The following is a 20,737-nucleotide window of genomic DNA, read 5'->3' as shown; positions in this document are numbered from 1 at the left end:
CATCACGTACGCATGGTTTCCCCCCAAAATTTCAAAGCCTATCTTTCCTCTGTCTTCACACACAATCCCCTCACCACGCCATTGTTATATCCCCTCCCCAAATCTTTTGTTTTTCTTGGAGAGTTAATAATAATGGTGGTTGGTCGAGAAGTAACAATATCACTCGATAATGTGAGGGACAAGAACGTGGTACTGTTAAAGAAACTCACCACTGCTATCTTCCCCATTCGTTACAATAAAAAGTACTATGTCGATGCTCTGGCTTCCGGCGAATTCATAAAGCTTGGTTTTCCTCATTTCCTCCCCCAATCTTTTTTCTGGGTTTTCGTTATTTTCTTTGGAAAGCATGTTATTCTCCCGTTGTTGTATTCGATTCTTGTTTGGGTTTTTTTTCTTCATAATTGTTCAATTTGAAATAGAAAAAACAATGTTCAATTGTTTTGGAGTTTTCTTGAGTTTTGAGTCCCATCAATTCTTTTCCCGCTCGATTCTTCGTATGGTGAGTTTAAAGTAACGCTTCCCCCTTTTTTCATGGTATATTGAGATTGCATGCTTCCCCTATTTACAAAATGACAAGTAAAACGTTTGTTTGATTAGCTGCATTAGGTGGTTGGGTCATTTTTGGAATTTGAAAAGATCCTCTTTTCTGATTCCTGATGTTTATCTTCTGTATCTTTTTACTGTTTTTATTATAATTTACGTTTATTGTTCATTTGCTTCAACAATTTCCTTTTAATTTCCATGATTTATGGTAATTTATATGTGAAATGAGCTCTTGTGGGGTTTAAGAACTGTCCAATTCAGTGGAAAAGACGAATGATTGTGTTTAACGGAGATGGTCATAGTAGAGTCAATATTCAAATATCATAGTCATTAGAAGACTGGATCTACTCCAGTTTGCTTGTTCTCCTTTTCTAAGTGCATACTATTTATTTATGGAATATTGGTTCTTTGAATTCTATGGTTTACTTAGATGAGTGATTGAAGCAGAATAAAGGAATTATAAAACATCCGAATCTAAATCCTTGACAAGTGAGCTAATACTCTCAGTTATATTAATGTTTTGACAATTATCTCTTATATTCCAAATCTTATCCGATCTCGCTTGTATATTACCTGCATGCAATCTCTAAAATTCCTATGAGAAAATGACTTTATGGCCTTCCAAAGTTATGTCTTGCCTCTAATCTTTCATACCGAACATGGATTCTCTCTGTTGGCGAAATGGTACTTATTTTGTGAAGAACAAATCTTCTTTTAAATTTGTACGACTTCGTTATGAAAATGCCACGCGGAGCATGTCAATCCGTCAGTTTTGGTTGGAAAACATTGTTGCGACCTTCTTGGATAACTCCCATCAATGCCCTAAACCATTGTAAGGGTATTCTTTTATTTTTGCTTTAATCAAACTCTAATTTTAGGTTGCACTTTTAAAATTTTATTTGGCATAATTAACTTCAAGGATATATACAATTTACTCTGGAAGCTTTATCAGGCCAAAGAAAATCCCTTAGGTAATGGAATCCACATTCCCCCGTTTGGTTGGGGGAATGTGAGATTCCTATGGGAATGGAATCCACATTCCCCCGTTTGGTTGGCCGGGAATGTCATTCTCGGTAATCTTACATTACCAATAGTGGATTTTTTTGGGTATATTACCGGAAATGTCATTACCTTCATTTCCTTAGGTATTGTTGGATTACCGACATTTTTGACTAAAATGCCCTTAAATTTTTTTTCTTCAAAAATATCCTTATTTTGTCATTGAATAATAAAAATTATATGAAGGTTAAATTATAAATATATCCTTAAACTATTTTTGATTTACAAAATAAAGTCTATAATTAAAATTTTATATGAAGTTCAGGGGTTAAAATAAAATTTTACCATTTCATTAAACTTTTTTATATTTTCAATTTTGTAAAATAAAATTATATAAATTTTATGAATTTAATTTTTTTAAAGAGAATATATAAATATTTTTCAATTTGATAAAAAAAACAAATATATAATAAGGACAATTTGGTCAAATATACATTCAAATAATATTTATTCCTTTAATCAAACACGATAATCTTACATTCCTGCTAAACCAACCAATCACACAATACAACATTCACAGTAATCCTATTTCCTGGTAATCTTTTATTCCCACTGGTAATCTTTATTCCGTGAACCAAATGCACCCTTAGTGATTATAATCAAGGGACTATTTCTACAGTTGTCATATTACCATGCGTATTTTACCCTCTTGCATAGCCCCAAAAATTTAATTCATATTCTTCCCTTCTTATATGAACTCCATTTCTCTTTATAGTCTACAACAATTTTCTTCTTTCTTCATTTTCTTATCTAATTTCTTTGATCATAGTTCACACGAAGAAGAAAAATGGTAATTCTTGGTCTCATCATATGACTTATATAAAACGCAGGGATATCATTCTCAGGAGGGTTGTGACTTATCTATGTTAAGTGATACCGATGTTGGACTTATGATGTTTTCTCCTACAGGTCAATTTACTAGTTTTGCTAGCAAGGGAAGGTGATGAAGAGTCTCTAATAGATAATAATGTTATTTGTGTTCTTATTTCCATATTCTTGTGTTTTCGAGTTCTAAATGCATCTTGTGATAAAAAAATTATCATGCCCTGTATAGGGTTGAGGATATCTTTCTTCATTTCTTGGACTGTTGTGATGAACGTGGACAATATGTTTTGATGATCTTTGCTAGTTTTATCCATAAAAGATTTCACAAATAATGAAGCTAATGTTTATTGAAAGATGTAAGAACGACATCTATTTATTGGTACAAACAAATAAAAGTGCCAAATTCTTTGCATTTTATATTGAACTTTAGAAACTTTCTTGGTCAAGAGTGTTGAATACTGGAAGAATGTAAAGATAAAGGGGCAAGGAGATGGCTAAAATAGAAAATCACCGTGCTTTTACACTCATGTGCTTTTCTGGGAGTGATTTAAAAGTGGAATGCAGGAAAATGTCTATTTCCTTGATTTTGTCTCTTGTTTCCCGATTATGCTGATTAAAATGTGTCAAGCTAAGGTCACAAATGCATTCCCTATATATTTCATGGTTTCTTAGTTTTGAGTTGAAAGTGATTATGAAATATATGATTCAAATGTTAAGTAGTAGCGAATCTTACAAGTTATTGTTGGTGTCAGGCAATGTTTTTAAATATTGATACCAACTAGCTAAAAAATGAAGTGAATTATTGTCGTACTCAATAATATTGGATTTGATGGTGCTCTATATCTACTAAAAGAGTTTATGTTTTCATTATTGATTCGCTAGCAGCATGTTCAGAATATTTTCATGTGTTTTATTATTGAGGAGAGGGTTGTTTAGAGCATAAAATTGAAAACAAGGTTAGAGCTTAGAACTTGGGCTGATTTCAATGAAGTGTTTAGTGCATAATATTGAAAACAAGGATAGATCCATGTCTGTAACTTGTGAATTCATTCGCCTGTAACTTGTGAATTCATTCGCAAGGTCTTTAGAACTTGGGCCAATTTGAGATTAAGTTGAAAAGTGACCTGTATAATTCAAAAAGTTAGCATGTTATTCTAACAATCACACATTTGCTTGCTAACTCAGCATATTACAGTGACATCTGTGTATAATTCAATTGCTTGCTAACTCTTTGATAGTTATATACTTCACTTTAAATAAGTATAAATTATATACTTATTTCATATTTTTTACTTAGGTTGGCGATGGGAAGGAAGAATACACGGATGATGATATTGATGATATTCGCAAAGAATGGGTATCTTGTGTGGCAAAATTTATTATGCCGTGATATTTTGTATCGACATATGATTATAATATTTTTGATAACTTAATGTTAATATATTGTATGCAAATGGATTGCTTATATATAATATGATATATATATATATATATATTTAGTATTATGAGCATTAAATGTGATTTAGTTTGATTATTTGTCAACAATATATATATATAATTTACGAAATACAATCACGAAACACGAATGTGTGTCATCTTCATTTATGACGGGGGCTTCAATGACATGCAATGTAAGTCATAAATGCGTGTCATAAATTTATGACACACAAATGTGTGGCATCTTCATTTATGACGGGGGCTTCAATGACGCGCAATGAGCGTCATAAATGCGCGTCATAAATGCGTGTCATAAATGCGCGTCATAGATTTATGACGCACAATTACGCGTCATCTGATATTTATTTTGGTGGCTTAAATGACATGAACTTGTGTGTCATCTGCACCCATAGATGATGCGCATTGTGCGTCATTAAAGGGGGTTTTTCTAGTAGTGTTGCTCATGTTGCTCGATTGGAGACTACCAGACTAATAATTTCTTTGGCAGCTCAAAACAAGTGGAAGATACAACAAATGGATGTAAAGTCTGTCTTCCTAAATGGAGTTCTTGAAGAGGAAGTTTACATTAAACAAGCATCAGGCTACGAAGTAAAAGGGTACGAAGACAAGGTGTTGAAGTTGAAGAAGACTCTTTACGGGCTAAAACAAGCACCAAGGGAATGGAATAACCGAATCGACAAGTATTTCCAAGAGAATGGCTTCAACAAATGTCCCTACGAGCACATTCTATATATCAAAATCAAAGATGGAGATATTATGATCGTGTGTCTCTATGTGGACGATTTGATCTTCATCGGAAGTAACCCAAGCATGTTTAATGAATTCAAGGATGTGATGATGAAAGAATTTGAGATGACAGACATGGGGCTCATGGCATACTACCTTGTCATTGAAGTTAAGCAACAAAAGGATGAAATTTTCATTTCACAGGAAAGCTATGCAAAGGAGATTCCGAAGAAGTTCAAGATGGAGAACTGTAAGCCAATAATCACACCGACAGAATACGGATCAAGATGTCCAAACATGAAGAAGGAGAAAGTGTAGATCCAACATTCTTCAAAAGTTTGGTGGGAAGTCTACGCTATCTAACTTGCACAAGGCCCGATATTCTTCATGTAGTTGGATTGGTTAGTCGCTACATGGAATCTCCAACAACTACCCATTTTAAAACTGCAAAGAGAATTCTTCGCTATCTGAAAGGTACAATTGACTTTGGCTTGTTCTATTCAGTTTCTAATGATTACAAGCTTGTTGGCTACAGCGATAGTGATTGGGGTGGAGACATAGATAATCGAAGGAGTACTACTGGATTCGTATTTTTCATGGGAGATATTGCTTTCACATGGATGTCAAGAAACAACCGATTGTCACATTGTCCACTTGTGAAGTGGAATATGTTATTGTTACCTCATGCTTTTGTCATGTAATTTGGCTTAGAAATCTATTGAAGAAGAGAGGTTTGATACAAGAAGAGCCTACCAAAGTTTGTGTCGACAACAAGTCAGCCATAGCCTTAGCAAAGAATCCAGTATTCCATGATCGAAGCAAGCACATCGATATTCGCTACCACTATATAAGGGAGTGTGTTGCAAGAAATGATGTGGAAGTTGAATACGTGAAGTCACAAGATCAAGTTACCGATATTTTTACCAAACCACTGACCAGCGAAGACTTCATAAGATTAAGGAACTTACTAGGAGTCACAAGATCAAGTTTAAGGGGAGTGTTGGATCATAAACTTGATCCATTATGGGAGCCTAAACCTAAACCCAAACTAAATATATGTCATTTTTTACATCAATTTAGTTAGGTGAAGAGTTAGGTGAGAGTTAAGTATTTGTCTATTTTTAATGGTTTAAATTATTTTATTTGTGTGGTGTAGGATTGTTCTTAAGTAGTATAAATACCCCTCCCCATTTTAGTTTAAACATCAGAAAAATTAAGAGCTTCTAAGTAAGTGAAAAAACAAAGTCTTATAAGAGTGAGTTGTAGTTCTTGTTTTTGAGTGAGAGTGCTCTTGTAATAGTTGTTTGAGTTTCAATAAAAATTGTTTGTGTGAGTGTTTCATTTCCAACACAAGGTTCGATCGCAGAAAAGACCTCCTTTAAGTAAGACCATTTGTGGTCCTCTAATAGTTTAAACAATTTCTTGATCTTCAATTTGTTGTAATAAGTTTCGACTTCCCATAAACTTGACTTCTATCTCTCCCAAATTCCAATTATGTAATCTTTCTTCCACTTGACGAGAACTACATACTGACGCCATTGTACCTACCAGGCACATGTTAAGTTTCTCCAATGCTTCCTCCTCAACATGACCCTGAACAGTAACCAGCTTCCTTTTATCTTCCTCGGATTCCACGTTAAGAGATTGCGCCTCAGTGCGTTTGTCATTTGAAGCTGCAGCTCTTTCCTTCATAGCCTGTTTGCATTTCTGGTTTCCGTTCTGATCTAGCTGCTGAGGATATTCGTTGTTTCTTTCTCCAATGGAGATGTCTCTCTCTTAATTTTGCTTCTTTTACTGCTAATCGGAAACCATTCAGACTAAAGCCATCCAGCCTTTCACTTGCTCTATCTGCATCCGCCTTATTTGCAAATCTTACAAAACCAAATCGTTTACCTGTCCTATCCAATCTTCTGGCAATGTATGAGTCCACTACTGCACCGTGTCTACCGAACACTTGTCTCAGCCCCTTCCAGTGATATCTCGTTGGAATATTTTGAACGAACAACGAAATCACCTTACTTCCTCTAATGTTTTACACATCATTGTTTTTCTTATCAGGCATATGGAAATTCATCATTCCAGGACTATAAGCTAGCTTCTGATGAAGCAATTACTAGAAGTCTAGAATAGTAAAAAAAAACTTGCAGGTATGCCTAGTCTTGCCTTATGCATGTATGGTGATTATTGAAGAAAAAAGGAAGTTTTTAATGTTTTCTCTGCAAAATTAACTTCTCAGGGAAAGCTGTTCTCAGCTTCTGAATCCATTCAAGCTAGAGCTCAAGCAGCCGTTCTTTTGAAGCAGTTGGATTTTCCAGTTTATACTCCAACTTTCAGATTGAATATCTAGCTGGTTCTGTGGAAGTTAAAATGGAGCTTAAAAACTAAACTACCATGCATGGCTATACTCCACATGAAAGGCATCAGCAAATGGATGTAAATAATTTCCCTCTCACGTCTTGTTAAAACATTTGAACTTCTATTACTATAAACCTTCAAAACGTGCGGGAAATATATTTGGCTTGCAAGTTTCAATAACATTGTAAAACGTTTTTGACACATCTTCATATATCTGTTTGAGTGACATATATTCTAATGCATAACCAGGATTATCTGTATTTGGACAGGTGGATAGTTTACACTTTACAGGTAAAACTGCTTGAAAAGTTTAGCAATTTCTTGGAGACCTTCAGCCTAAAACAGATGATATTGAGAATGTGTCCATTGAATCTAATGATCCTAGACAGGTAAAAGTCATTCATATTATTACAGCTAATGAGGAAATGAACTAGCCCTTAAAAAAACTCTCTATATGGCTTGTTGGATTTGTCTTCTTCGGCATCCCCTAAAATGTAAAGGAGGCCTGGGGAGTAAAACTACCATCTAGATAGACTAATGAGGACTTGTTTCCAACTATATATCTAAGAATAGCGTTCTGTGAGTGGGTTAGCGGAGGCTATCAGCTCTTACCGAGTAAAATTTTCTAACTCGGAAGGGCAAGTAATTAAACTTGCTCAAGACTTCGTCAAGTAAGCATCTTAATTAGATTTCCTATTACAAGTTGTAACTCAAAGCTTCATGGAATACAAATCATTAAACCATTTTACTCACATGCCTGCCTGGCATTTTGAAACTACCGAGCAATATGTGAAGGGACTGATTTCTTGTGTCAATCTCTTGGGTATTCTTCATGAGTAGTGTGCATTTGGTTTTTGTCTCCTGTTTTTCATGATTTCAGTAATGGATCTCCTAATATTAAACATGATTAATAAAAAATTCTATCCTTGTTTCCAAATGCATATTTTCCGGTGTCTGCAAGTCATATAATTTATTATTGGCGGAGCTATATGACCTTCGAGGTGAGCACGTGTCCACTCTAAAATATAAAATTTAATTTATTAAATATTCATTTTTTATATGTGTGCCCATCATGGACTTTTTTATGCACAAAAGACAACTAAAAACGCCCATTATAAACATAAATTTTTTGGGTTTAAAAATCCATTCCCTAGCCCGAATTATAATGATAAATTGTGAAGTTTCGACCCTACATGGTTCGAAGAACATAAAAGTTGGTTAGAATATAGTGTATCCAATGATGCAGCATTTTTATTTACATTGTTACCTTATAAGACCTGGACCTAGGGGAGAACAAGGAGGACGTGATACATTTATTGGTTGATGGATTTAAGAATTGGAAAGATAAGAACATATTACAACTTCATGTTGGAGGTCCTAATAGTGCTCATAATGTAGCTTTGAAAAATGTAAAGCTCCAGAAACAATATGTTGAAGTTGTCATTATAAAGCAATCTAATCCAAGCCAAACAAGAATATTAAACTCATCTTACAACTACAATTGATTGCTTTCAATTCTTTTTGCGACAAGGATTGGCTTTTCGTGGACTTGATGAGTCTCAAGATTCTTGTAATTAAGGTAACTTTCTTGAGCTTTTGCAGTTTCTTGTTACTCATAATGAAACTGTTAACAATGTTTTTAAAAATGCTCGTGACAATCTTAAACTAATAGCACCGACTATACAAAACGATATTGTTAGTGCAGTTGCTAGTGAGACTACTTGTGTAATTATTAGTGATCTTGGAAGAGTTGTCGAACGATTTATGTGTATTGTTCATGTTTCTAATATTGTTGCTACTTCACTTATAAATGCTCTTGAAGATGTGTTTGCAACTCATAGACTATGTTTTTCAATAATAAGAGGACAAGGTTTTGACAGGGCAAGTAATATGTAAAGAGAATTTAACAGGCTTAAAAGTTTGATTCTAAGAGGTAACGAGTGTGTTTTTATGTCCATTGTTTTGCACATTAGCTTCAGTTAGCACTTCTTGTTGTTAAAAAAACAAGTTGAGGTTGGCTTTCTATTTAATTTGGTTGCTAGTATGGTTAATGTGGTTGATGCTTCATGTAAGATAAAAACTTCTTCAATCTAATCAAATGATTAAGGTAAGAGAAGCATTACAAAATGGTGAAATCTTCAGTGGCCGCAGATTAAATCAAGAAAATGTTATAAAGAGAACTGGAGATACTTGTTGGGGTTCACATTATAAAACTGTTGTTAGCTTGATTACTATGTTTTCTTCTGTGATGGGTGTGCTTGAAATTATTGAGGAAGATGGAGCACACTCAGAGCAAAGTGCTGAAGCTTGTATGTTGTTGAGTTTTTTTACAGTCTTTTGAGTTTGTGTTTAATTTGCACTTGATGAAAACATATTAGGGGTTACTAGTAAATTATCTATAGCATTGCAACGGAGTGATCAAGATATTGTGAATGTTATGCAATTAGTTAGTGTGTCCTAACAACAATTGTGAATGATGAGAGATGTGTGATGGCAATCTTTACTTGAAGAAGTTTCTTTGTTTTGTGAAAAGAATAACATTGAGGTTTCAAAGATGGAAAATATATTTCTTAACAATCGTTTTTCCGAGACAGCTACAGAGTTTCAAATTTTGGTCAGCTTGTGTTTTAGGACAGCTTGCAAGAATTTATCAGACTCCGAACCTTTAATCAAAGTGGTTTCCAGCAAATTCAACGGGCTTGAGGCTATGAAATGTACTAAATACGTACGCACATGCATACGTGTAGAAACCTGACGTTCTGCAAATATTTGTGACTTACCAAAGATTGAACAATTCCAAGGCCTAAGCCAGTGCCTACTTGTCCAGTTGCTGTTTCTTTAACCTGCACGTAGTTTTCGAAAACAGATTTTTGCTTCTCTTTGGGAATCCCTTTACCTGTATCATCGACCTTGAACATGATCTGCATGGAATCGGGATTTTGTATAACTGCACTTATTGCTTTGAAGTCACCATTGGTTCCGTTCTTGTCGTTAAACAAGCGGGACAAATACTTGTGAAAACTGTTCAGGCTAGAAGAAAGTGTTTAGGTTTCGAAATCAAGCTTTCTGATCCCAAGCTCTAAGGCATACATGCCCTTCAGCAGTAAACTTAACAGCATTGCTTAGCACATTACTTAATATCTGCATGAGTTTCCCTGTCACCTTTAACTCGTGTGAGCTTAATAATGGATCCATCACATGGGTCCAAAACAACATCCACACCCTTGTTCATACCCACAGGATGATGCCGATTAACTACATGTTCAACCAGTTCAGCCAAGTTGAACTCTTGTTCTTCCAAATTCATCTTGCCAGCTTTGATTTTGCTGGCATCGAGTATATAATTAAGCAACCCTGTAAATTATATATATGCAGCTAATTAGACTCGAATACTAAAAAGTAAAGTTTTGCTAGCAAAAGGCAACAAGTTACCAAATAGATCTTGTGCACAATGACTCATTTGCTTTAAATACGACCTAAATCATTCATGATGAAACCATTAATGCCTGTCAACGATGCTCGAATATCATGGCTGGCACCAACCAACCAAGGCAAGGCTTCATTAGATTAAAAGGAAAACTGAAAGAAAAAATGTTGTTACTTTTTGATGTAAGGCATTTGTACCTTAACAAATTGATTGTGGATCTAGGAAGGAAGCAAACAACCTGAACAAGTGAATGACTCAAAAAAGAGAGGGTTAAGGGTGGTAGACGTATGGTGAATAGGTGAGCTGTTTAAAATGAGAGATGGAAGCGGAAGATGGTTGATAAGGCTATGGTTATGGCTTATGAAACAAAGGGATGGTTGTGAGGATAGTATCTTAAAGAAGACTCAAAGAAGAACCAATGCTATAGAGAGCAAAGACCTAGACTTTATATTGCTTCTTCAAGGGGTGGTATTAAGTACTTTGACGCACTAGTTATATGAACTAGGATCGAGAAGTATCAAGGTGAAAAGAAAGGGATTGACGCCACAAGTATAAAATACTTGATAAGTCGATAAAAGTCACCAGGACTTAAGGGAGAGAATAATCTCACTTATATTAATCAAAAGGTCTGATTAAAAATGAAATAGGAAAGCCTATTTATAGTTTTTGAAGGGACTTCGCCGAATAGGTACATGTTGGTTCGGCCAGCCCTTGTACCTTTCTAAAAATGACATGATTTTTAATGAAAAAACAAGACTTTAATGAAAATACATGCTCTTGGCCGACTGGTTATGTGTTGGTTCAGCCCTAAGGATGATTTGAATGCTTTTGGAAGTTATTTGGGCACCAAAATGAAGAGGAAAGAGTCTTTGGCCGAATAGGAAGCATCCCTTGGTGTTTTGGCGCCAATTTGATGTCACATGGAGTGCACATGCTTGAATGATGCACATGGCAGCCTACTTGAATGCACATGGGTGATCTAGGGAACCTTGTGGTGCAGCCTTGTGCATGGGATGATGGCTGGTCATGTGCTCCATCTTGGACGTGCATGTGCCTCCTCCTAGCTAGCTTGAATGTGGAGCTAGCTTAGCAAGCATGGCGCTCTTTGTGAACAAGCTTCCTAGTCGAGTCCTTGTGAGCTCCATAATAGCATGTTCAGCTACATTCAGCTACCATTGATATCATTTTTGACAACTCAGCTCCAAATAGTCCAACTAGCTGAGTTTAGCTAGCCTTGAGCTCCTCCAACTGAATTGAGCTTTCCTTAGTGTTCCATGAGCTGCCATGTTCCTTGTGAGCTGTTTATGAGTTGCATTTGATGTCCAAATAATCCACCAAGCTACCCCAACATGTGCCATGATCCAATGTACCTACATGTGCAAGCAAACAAGGTAAGTCCATGGCATTGAGCTGATATGAGCTAAATACCTTGTTTCCATGCATGAATATGGTAATGTGAGTTATGATTGAAGCCCATGAGTTAAATATATCATCTTATAATATGTATGAACTAATGCATAAAGCCTAAGTGCTAAAATGAATGCATAGGAGCTGATAAAATGAATGATAATTATGCTTCCTTTGATGTATATGTGATAATCATGCTTAAATGAATGCAAGACTAATATATCATACTTAACATGCTTGAAATAACATTGTGGATATATGTTGTATGCATGAATATCATTTAACATGGTATTCATAATAAATGATAAATGGAAACATGTAATAATAATATCCTAAGAAATGATATTTAATCATAACATATATATTTGAATGACATGAAGGACATGATCAACTAGGCATAGGATGGAATTAATATGATAATTTATACTAACATGTGAATGCATGCTTATGATAGAATATAATGTATGAATGATATAATATAAGATAGGGTAAGGAAGAACACCCTTAGAAACAACAATGAAAAATATCCAAAGTGTGATTAAGTCATGGAGAAAATTGGAGCTAGTTTGGATCGTATCATCCTCCCCTTCTTTTAGGCGATTTGTCATCAAATAAAAGTAGTTTCTCATTGAAAACCTTCTTGATGTTGGAAAGATTAAATCCTTATGCTTTCCTCCAATAGATGATTCACATTAAATGTTCAACCTCTTGGCTTCAAATCTGATAAATTCACGTCCTTTGATGGGAGGACACAATATTTGGGAACCATCACATGTCCTTTGAATGGAAAAGACATATCCCTTCACGAAACAACTTGATCCTTCTACTTTATTCTTTGAACCATCACAATGCTTGGAAAGGACCTCTATCTCTTCAATTCCTCCTTTTAATTCACCATGCTTGTTGGTGAAAAGGTTTGTCTCTTGATTGGAGTCACCATGTCACTTGGTGAAAATAATTGTTCTTTGAATGACTCCTTTCACCTTTGTGACTCTTAAAATGATTCCTTTAAGGTTGGTAGTATTTCACCATAAGGATGAAACAAGTTGCTGCAACACAAATCAAAGTTAGTAAATGAAAAACTATTAACAATGTGAATGGAAATAGCAAACCATGGAGGATGTTTAATGGGTGTTGGTTGCTTGATGATGAAAATTTCCATTGGTTGCTGAAATCTCTTCAATAGTTGTAATGTGCTTGGAGCCTCAATGATCACAACTTGTGGCACTTCAAGTGACACATCTTTTTGAACTTCAAGTGCCATAATTGTTAGAGCGTCAAAGGACATGTCTTGTGGATTACCAAAGGTCACACCTATTGGTTCTTCAAAAGACACGTTTCTTGAATTTTCTACTTGAAAAGATATGTCTCTTTGAATATCCTGCAAGGAAAAAGAAATAGTAGAAGAAGAATTGTTAGGTAAAATTTTCCTTCATTCTGCTTCTCTTCTCTATACTCATCATTTTCAAATTTGCCACTTTCAATTTGCTCCACTACTTGCAAAACCTCCTTTTCAACTCCAACATATTCATTTCCAATTTTTCTTGTCTCCTCAAAATGTTCTTCTTCAAAGCTTCTTTTTATGGCCTTCATTTTCTCCCATTCTTCTATACGTGACTTAAGGGTCACTTGGCATTCATGAACTTGACTTGGTAACAAGGGTGCCAATATGATTTTCTTTCCTTGATGCTGGAAAGAGTACTTGTTAGAGAATCCGTCATGGGTAGCTTTCTTATCATACTACCAAGGTCGCCCTAGTATAAGGTGGCTTGCACTAATGGGCACCACGTCACAAAGGACTTCATCATTGTATCTTTCAATTAAAAAAGGTACAACAACTTGTTTGGTTACCTTTGCTTCAACCACATCATTGAGCCACTGAAGTTTGTATGGATGAGGATGCTTGGAAGTCTTGAGACCCAACTTTTCCACCATGTGAGTACTTGCTATGTTTGTATAACTTCCTCCATCAATGATCACCACACAAACTTTATCTCCCACATGACATTTGGTATGGAAAATGTTCTCTCTCTGTTCATCCTCTTGTCTTTGAATGTTTAAAGTCCTTTTGACTACAAAGATGTTGGATGGAAGAGGCATGTTAGCAAATAAGGAAAAACGAAATGTGTATAGGACCTTACCAGAATATACTCTCACAAAGCCTCAAGAGTCACTCCAAGGAAAACTTGAATGTCACTCAATCCGCTCGTGTTTGCACTCTAGGACTTTAATGGCTTTTACTTGTCCTCTTCTGATCTCACACACGCTCTAGCCTTTTTCCTCTTGATTCTCTTGTTCCAAGTTCTAGAGGACTTTACTCAAGACCGTATCAAGTAAATTTCTACTTGTTTGGCGTCAGTGCAAAAGGGTTTGTAGGAATGGAAAAACAAATATAATGAAAGGGTGGCTTAGAAATAGAAAGAAGTGAACAAAAAGGGTTACTTACACAAGTCACTTCATAACCTTCTATCACCACAATCAATTTACACGGCTTACTTGAATTGCTTGGTAATGATAATTGTTGATGAGTGCTTCAACTTCTTTTCTTTCTTTTCTTTGCTTTTTCTTCTTTTGAGTGCTGAATTTTTCTTTCTTTTGAGTGCTTCACTTTCTTTTCTAATTTCTTTTTTTTTCTTTGACTTTGCACTTCTTTTTGTATTTTTCTTTTTGTTGTTGTTTCACGTTGCTTTCTTCCACCAATAGCTCTGATACCACTTGATGTAAGGCATTTGTACCTTAACAAATTGATTGTGGATCTAGGAAGAAAGCAAACAACATGCACAAGTGAATGACTCAAAATGAGAGGGTTAAGGGTGGTAGACGTATGGTGAATAGGTAGCTGTTTAAAATGAGAGATGGAAGCGGAAGATGGTTGATAAGGCTATGGTTATGGCTTATGAAACAAAGGGATGGTTGTGAGGATAGTATCTTAAAGAAGACTCAAAGAAGAACCAATGCTATAGAGAGCAAAGGCCCAGACTTTATAATGCTTCTTCAAGGGGTGGTATTAAGTACTTTGACCCACTAGTTATATGAACTAGGAACTAGAAGTATCAAGGTGAAAAGAAAGGGGTTGACGTCACAAGTATAAAATACTTGATAAGTGATAAAAGTCACCATAACTTAAGGGAGAGAATAATCTCACTTATATTAATCAAAAGGTCTGATTACAAATGAAATGGGAAAGCCTATTTATAGTTTTTAAAGGGACTTGACCGAATAGGTACATGTTGGTTCGGCCAGCCCTTGTACCTTCCTAAAATGACATAATTTTTAATGAAAAAACAAGACTTTAATGAAAATACATGCTCTTGGCCGAATGGTTATGTGTTGGTTCGGCCCTAAGGAAGATTTGAATGCTTTTGGAAGTTATTTGGGTGCCAAAATGAAGATGAAAGAGTCTTTGGCCGAATAGGAAGCATCCCTTGGTGTTTTGGCGCCAATTTGATGTCACATGGAGTGCACATGCTTGAATGATGCACATGGCAGCCTACTTGAATGCACATGGGTGATCTAGGGAGCCTTGTGGTGCAGCCTTGTGCATGGGATGATGGCTGGTCATGTGTTCCATCTTGGTCGTGCATGTGTCTCCTCCTAGCTATCTTGAATGTGGAGCTAGCTTAGTAAGAATGGGGTTGTTTGTGAACAAGCTTCCTAGCCGAGTCCTTGTGAGCTCCATAACATCATGTTCATCTACATTCAGCTACCATTGATATCATTTATGACAACTCAGCTCCAAATAGTCCAACTAGCTGAGTTTAGCTAGCCTTGAGCTCCTCCAGTTGAATTGAGCTTTCTTTAGTGTTCCATGAGCTGCCATATTCCTTGTGAGCTTCATTTGATGTCCAAATAATCCACCAATCTACCCCAATGTGTGCCATGATCCAATGTACCTACATGTGCAAGCAAACAAGGTAAGTACATGGCATTGAGCTGATATGAGCTAAATACCTTACTGCCATGCATGAATATGGTAATGTGAGTTATGATTGAAGGTCATGAGCTAAATATATCATATTATAATATGTATGAACTAATGCATAAAGCCTAAGTGCTAAAATGAATGCATAGAGCTGATAAAATGAATGATAATTATGTTGCCTTGATGTATATGTGATAATCATGCTTAAATGAATGCAAGACTAATATATCATACTTAACATGCTTGAAATAACATTGTGGATATATGTTGTATGCATGAATATCATTTAACATGGTATTCATAATAAATGATAAATGGAAACATGTAATAATAATATCCTAAGAAATGATTAGGTCAAGTTATATTATTATATGTTTGAAAAAAAATTAGGTTAAATTATGGTTAAAATTTATTACATATTTGGAAGGATTTGAGGATTAAATTGGAAGATTTAAAAGTTTAGGGACTAATTTATAATAAGAGTCATAGTTTGAGGATGAAATGGGAATGTTTAAAAGTTTAAGGACTAATTTAGAATGAGTATCATAGTTTGAGGATGAAATAGAATATTCAAATATTTAAAATAAAAATCATAGTTTAGGAACATATGATGCAATTAACTCTTTTTCTTTAAATAAAAAGATTCGCTCGTCGAACTTTTTCATTAGGTCTGAATCAATTTAAAGAACTCAGATAAATGGGCTAAAACCACTACAATTAAAGAAATGAAAGAATAAGAAAGATAAACAAAGAAATAAACATTTTATCAATAACCAGTTGATCTAGTGAGATGAGACACTAGTTTTCTTAAGTAAAGTTAGGGGTTCAAACCATGACGTTTGCGAATGGAGTAAACTCGGTTGAGAGGGTCGCCTTCACTTCTGCAGTATCCGATCTAGATTAGTCGATCAATAGATCAAATATTTCAAAAGAAAAAAAAAACGTTTTTTGTATACAAAGTGAAGACCTAAGTATGAGTACTACACTGTCAAAGAGTGTTTTCTTTAATTTTTTTGGAATGTTTGATAATGAATATTGATAATGGTTAAATAGAGAAAGAAAGGTATGCACGTTTGGCTTCACGCAAAATTATGCAATTTTTAGATTTTTTTTCTTCATCGTTCAAAATAAGAATACTATCACACGATAATTATATATAATTAAACCGAAAACTGAGTTTCTTAATTATTAATTTATCAAAAAATAAGAATAATTTGCATAACTTTTCAATTTATGTGCTGGTTAGTTTATTCAATTTAATTGTTTATTTTATTAAAATAAATAAATATTTGAATATTGATGAATAATAATAATAATAAAATATTGCATATTTTTATTTATAAAATTTATAATACGATATGGTTAACGTGTTTTTATTTTTATGAAATTAAACTATTATTATATTATATTAAATCAAATAAATTAAATTTTTTAGAATGAGTTTTATATCATAGAAAGTTCTACGGAGGTAGGTCCAATGATATATCAAAAGATATGAATAATTTAAATATTTTTTTATGTATTTCTATATAACAGAAAATAAAATAAATATTCCTCATCATTCAAAAAGATATTTTCACAAATAAAATAATGATTTGTTAAATGTTTTATATTATGTATGCATGTGTACATTATCAACAAGATATTTTTGTTTAATTATTTTTTTTAGTGAGACATTTTATTAATTTCGAGATTATAGAAAGATTTAAAAAAAACTGTACATAGAAAATCATTTAAATTAAGATAATGTTAATTATATTTTATGAGATTTTATGATTTTTTCAAAGGATTCAAAGAATTTAAGGTAGGGGACAACCATAATTGAAAATTGAGGTTTAAAGCTGAAAGTATGTTTTATATTTAATAATAATAGAGTTAAAATTATATATATAACCATTTAAATTAATTATCAATGAGTTAAATGATAGAATATCATTAATAGATTTTAAAATTAACTTTACTTAATTTCATTTTAGATAATATGTTATCATCTTTAGGGACAGAATCAAAAATTAAACTCAGAGGATAAAATATAATTAATAATAAAAAATGGGAGGGAAAAGTTCAAATGAATTAAAATTAAGGGTTCAAATAGATATATGTCCCAATTAGTATTAATAAAAATTTCCCTCCGCATATATTTGTTTCGTCTCTGCTCATCTTGTTCACTAACAGTTCGATGTCAAAACGAACCTTATTCAATAACAATGCATAAAATTATAATTAGACGTATCAAATACCGTCTATTTATAAATCTAATAAATATTATTACATAAAATAAAATAAACGTTAATATCTAATGTCCTGATAATATATAATTCTTTGCACGAACAATAACTCAAGCGGATATCTACCGATAGAAATAAGTAGCTAATCTTACCTAGAGAAAAAAAAAAAACTAAACCATCACATAATATTCGATTCTACTAAAATTATGATCGGTATTCAATCTATAAAAATCATATATGGATATCCGAATCTGAACATAAAATTTAATTTAATTAAGATGATAATGTATGTTTGCACTTTTTTATTATCATAGGCAAATGAAAGTATTTTTTATTATAATTAAAATTTTAAAAAAGTAAAAAAAAATGTAATAAGTTTTAAATGATGTGTTTTTTAATAGTTTAGAATGATTACAATATATTATATGTTCATAATTTTTCTTATTCATTGACAATGCACACAAACTCTACAGACATAACTACTCGAACCTAAAACTTTTAAAGCGAGCACCACTCATCTTAACAACCGAAATTTAATAAATAAATAAATAATAATAATATAACATAAAATAATAATAAATAACATAAATAATAAAAACCGTATAATATATATTATATTCCCAAAAACTATATAATATTTCAAAATCCATTTTAAAAACTATATAATATATAGTTTTTAAAAACCTTTTTAAAAACTAATATTATACGTTTTCAAAACTGTTTTAAGACTATATATGTTTTCAAAATTATTTTAAAAACTATATTATACGTTTTCAAATTATTTTAAAAAGCTATATATGTTTTCAAAACCGTTTTAAAAAACATATATTATACGTTTTCAAAACTATTTTTTTAAAATAACTATATATTATATGTTTTCACAATCATTTTAAAAACATATATTATACATTTTCAAAACTTTTTTTTAAAAACTATATATTATATGTTTTCAAAATTCGTTTTAAAAACTACATTATATGTTTTTTTTAAAAGTAAGTTTCCACAAACTATATATTATATATTTCAAAAACTATATTTATTATATATATTATGCTATATAAAAATTCCGGACGAAAATACGTGTACTCTTCTTATCAATCAAAATTTGTATTATCTACAGTTTTCCTTTATATCTCTTCAACAAGTGCAGTAAAGTGTGCAACTGCTCTATTAGCAGGAGAAACGGGTCTCGATGTAGACATTAATGCTCTTGATCCAGAGCTTGTTTCCACTCCACTGCTTTTTACATATGGTCCTGCTGACTTAGTCGACTTATATATTCGCAATGGAGCTCGGACGGACATTAACTTTGAATCCTGAAATGAGATTCTTAATGAACGTAAGAAATTGAAAGAGAAGTATATGTTGAATTGGAATGATGATAGGTTGGTTATGATTATTTGGATGATGTATGGAAGGTGTGATGGGAGTTGATGTTTATGAAAGGAAAAATGGTGAAGGTTGTAGGTGATATTGATGTGGGATGTGTAGAAGTGGAAGTGGATGGATTATGACCCACTTTGTATGGAACTAGAACCAATAATAGAATAAGATGAAATGGTATAAATGTGATAGGGTATGGATCGTGTCCCTCTAGTTATAAGAACTAGGAACCAACGATATAACAAAGATGAAATGGATTGAATAGCCACAAGAATAAATTTGGAAGACGATAAAGTTATTATAGAACTATAAAGAGAACACTCTCAAAGGTTTTATATATGCCAAAAATTGTTTTATACAATGGGTGTATGATGCCTATTTATAGTGTTTATAGGTTTAGGGTTTAGGGTTTAGAGTTTATCTTTTAATGGTGATGAATACGCATAAAGGGCTTGTCTCTTCTCATCTTCCTTAGTAGTCGAATAGTCCCATGAAGCCTAGGAGTAGTCGAATAGTCCCATGAAGCCTAGGATGAATGCGGACAATTCCTAGGTTAAATGTCGACATGCGTCCAAAGGGAGAAAGTCTTGCTCTTCCAAGTCTTGCTGTCATATGAAGGAGTGTAGGATGAATGTGGACAACCTTGAATGTATGTGACAACTTATGCATCCACAAGGGGTGTGTCTCTTAATATTCCATGCCAATCTTCATGTCATTTATTCTCCTTGAATGTCATAACGGTATGAATAAAGAAGCCCTTAAATGTGTGTTTCCATGTAAAATTTGAATAACCTCTCCAAAGGATGATAAAGAAGGACTTGAATGCTTGTCTCCCTTGTAGAATTCGAACAACCTCTCTTAAATTCAAGCACATCCACAACCGGCCATGCACCTAGACACAATGATGGCACATTTTCAAGCTTGAATGAAAATAAAAGTAAACATGTCATGCAAACTCTAAAGGAACTAGTTTAATTAATGAAAGAGTTTAATTGAATGAACTAATTTAATTAATGAACTAGCTTTATTGAATGAATCAACATACTTAAATGAAGTAGCTTGCTTAATTTAACTATATGCTTTAATGAACAAGCTTTAAATGACTACATGTTTTAAATGCACTACATGCTTTAAAGGAAGTAGCATGCTTATTTATTCATGCAAATTATTAATACTCATACAAATTCATGTACAAGAAAAGATGGTAATGCTCCATCGAATTTGTTGTTCCATCAAATTCCGACTTTAACAAAGCACATTTTCCATGGTTTCTTGAAATTTCTTTGGCCTAGCACGAGTCATTGGACCACTAGAAAATTCCTTCGGATCCTTATTGGATGAGATCACATCAAGTAGCAACATTGACAGTCTGAACCCTCTAATTCCTGTTTTGTAATTTCTTGC

At 33.5% G+C, this 20,737-nt stretch overlaps 1 long non-coding RNA gene across 1 annotated transcript; it reads left to right on the top strand.

Annotated features, from left to right (window-relative positions):
* Nucleotides 1–6,708: 6,708 nt before the first annotated feature.
* LOC120163082 lies at nucleotides 6,709–7,277 on the top strand. Its single transcript, XR_005519623.1, has 3 exons — nucleotides 6,709–6,758; nucleotides 6,848–6,925; nucleotides 7,236–7,277. It is a non-coding gene; the product is annotated as an uncharacterized LOC120163082 (long non-coding RNA).
* The last annotated feature ends 13,460 nt before the right edge of the window (nucleotides 7,278–20,737 follow it).

The sequence above is a fragment of the Hibiscus syriacus genome, unplaced genomic scaffold (assembly GCF_006381635.1).
Source record: "Hibiscus syriacus cultivar Baekdansim isolate YM2019G1 unplaced genomic scaffold, ASM638163v2 tig00111427_pilon, whole genome shotgun sequence".
Lineage (NCBI taxonomy): Eukaryota > Viridiplantae > Streptophyta > Magnoliopsida > Malvales > Malvaceae > Hibiscus > Hibiscus syriacus.
The sequence above is the reverse complement of the archived record's forward strand: the minus strand, read 5'-3'. Positions and strand labels throughout refer to the sequence as shown.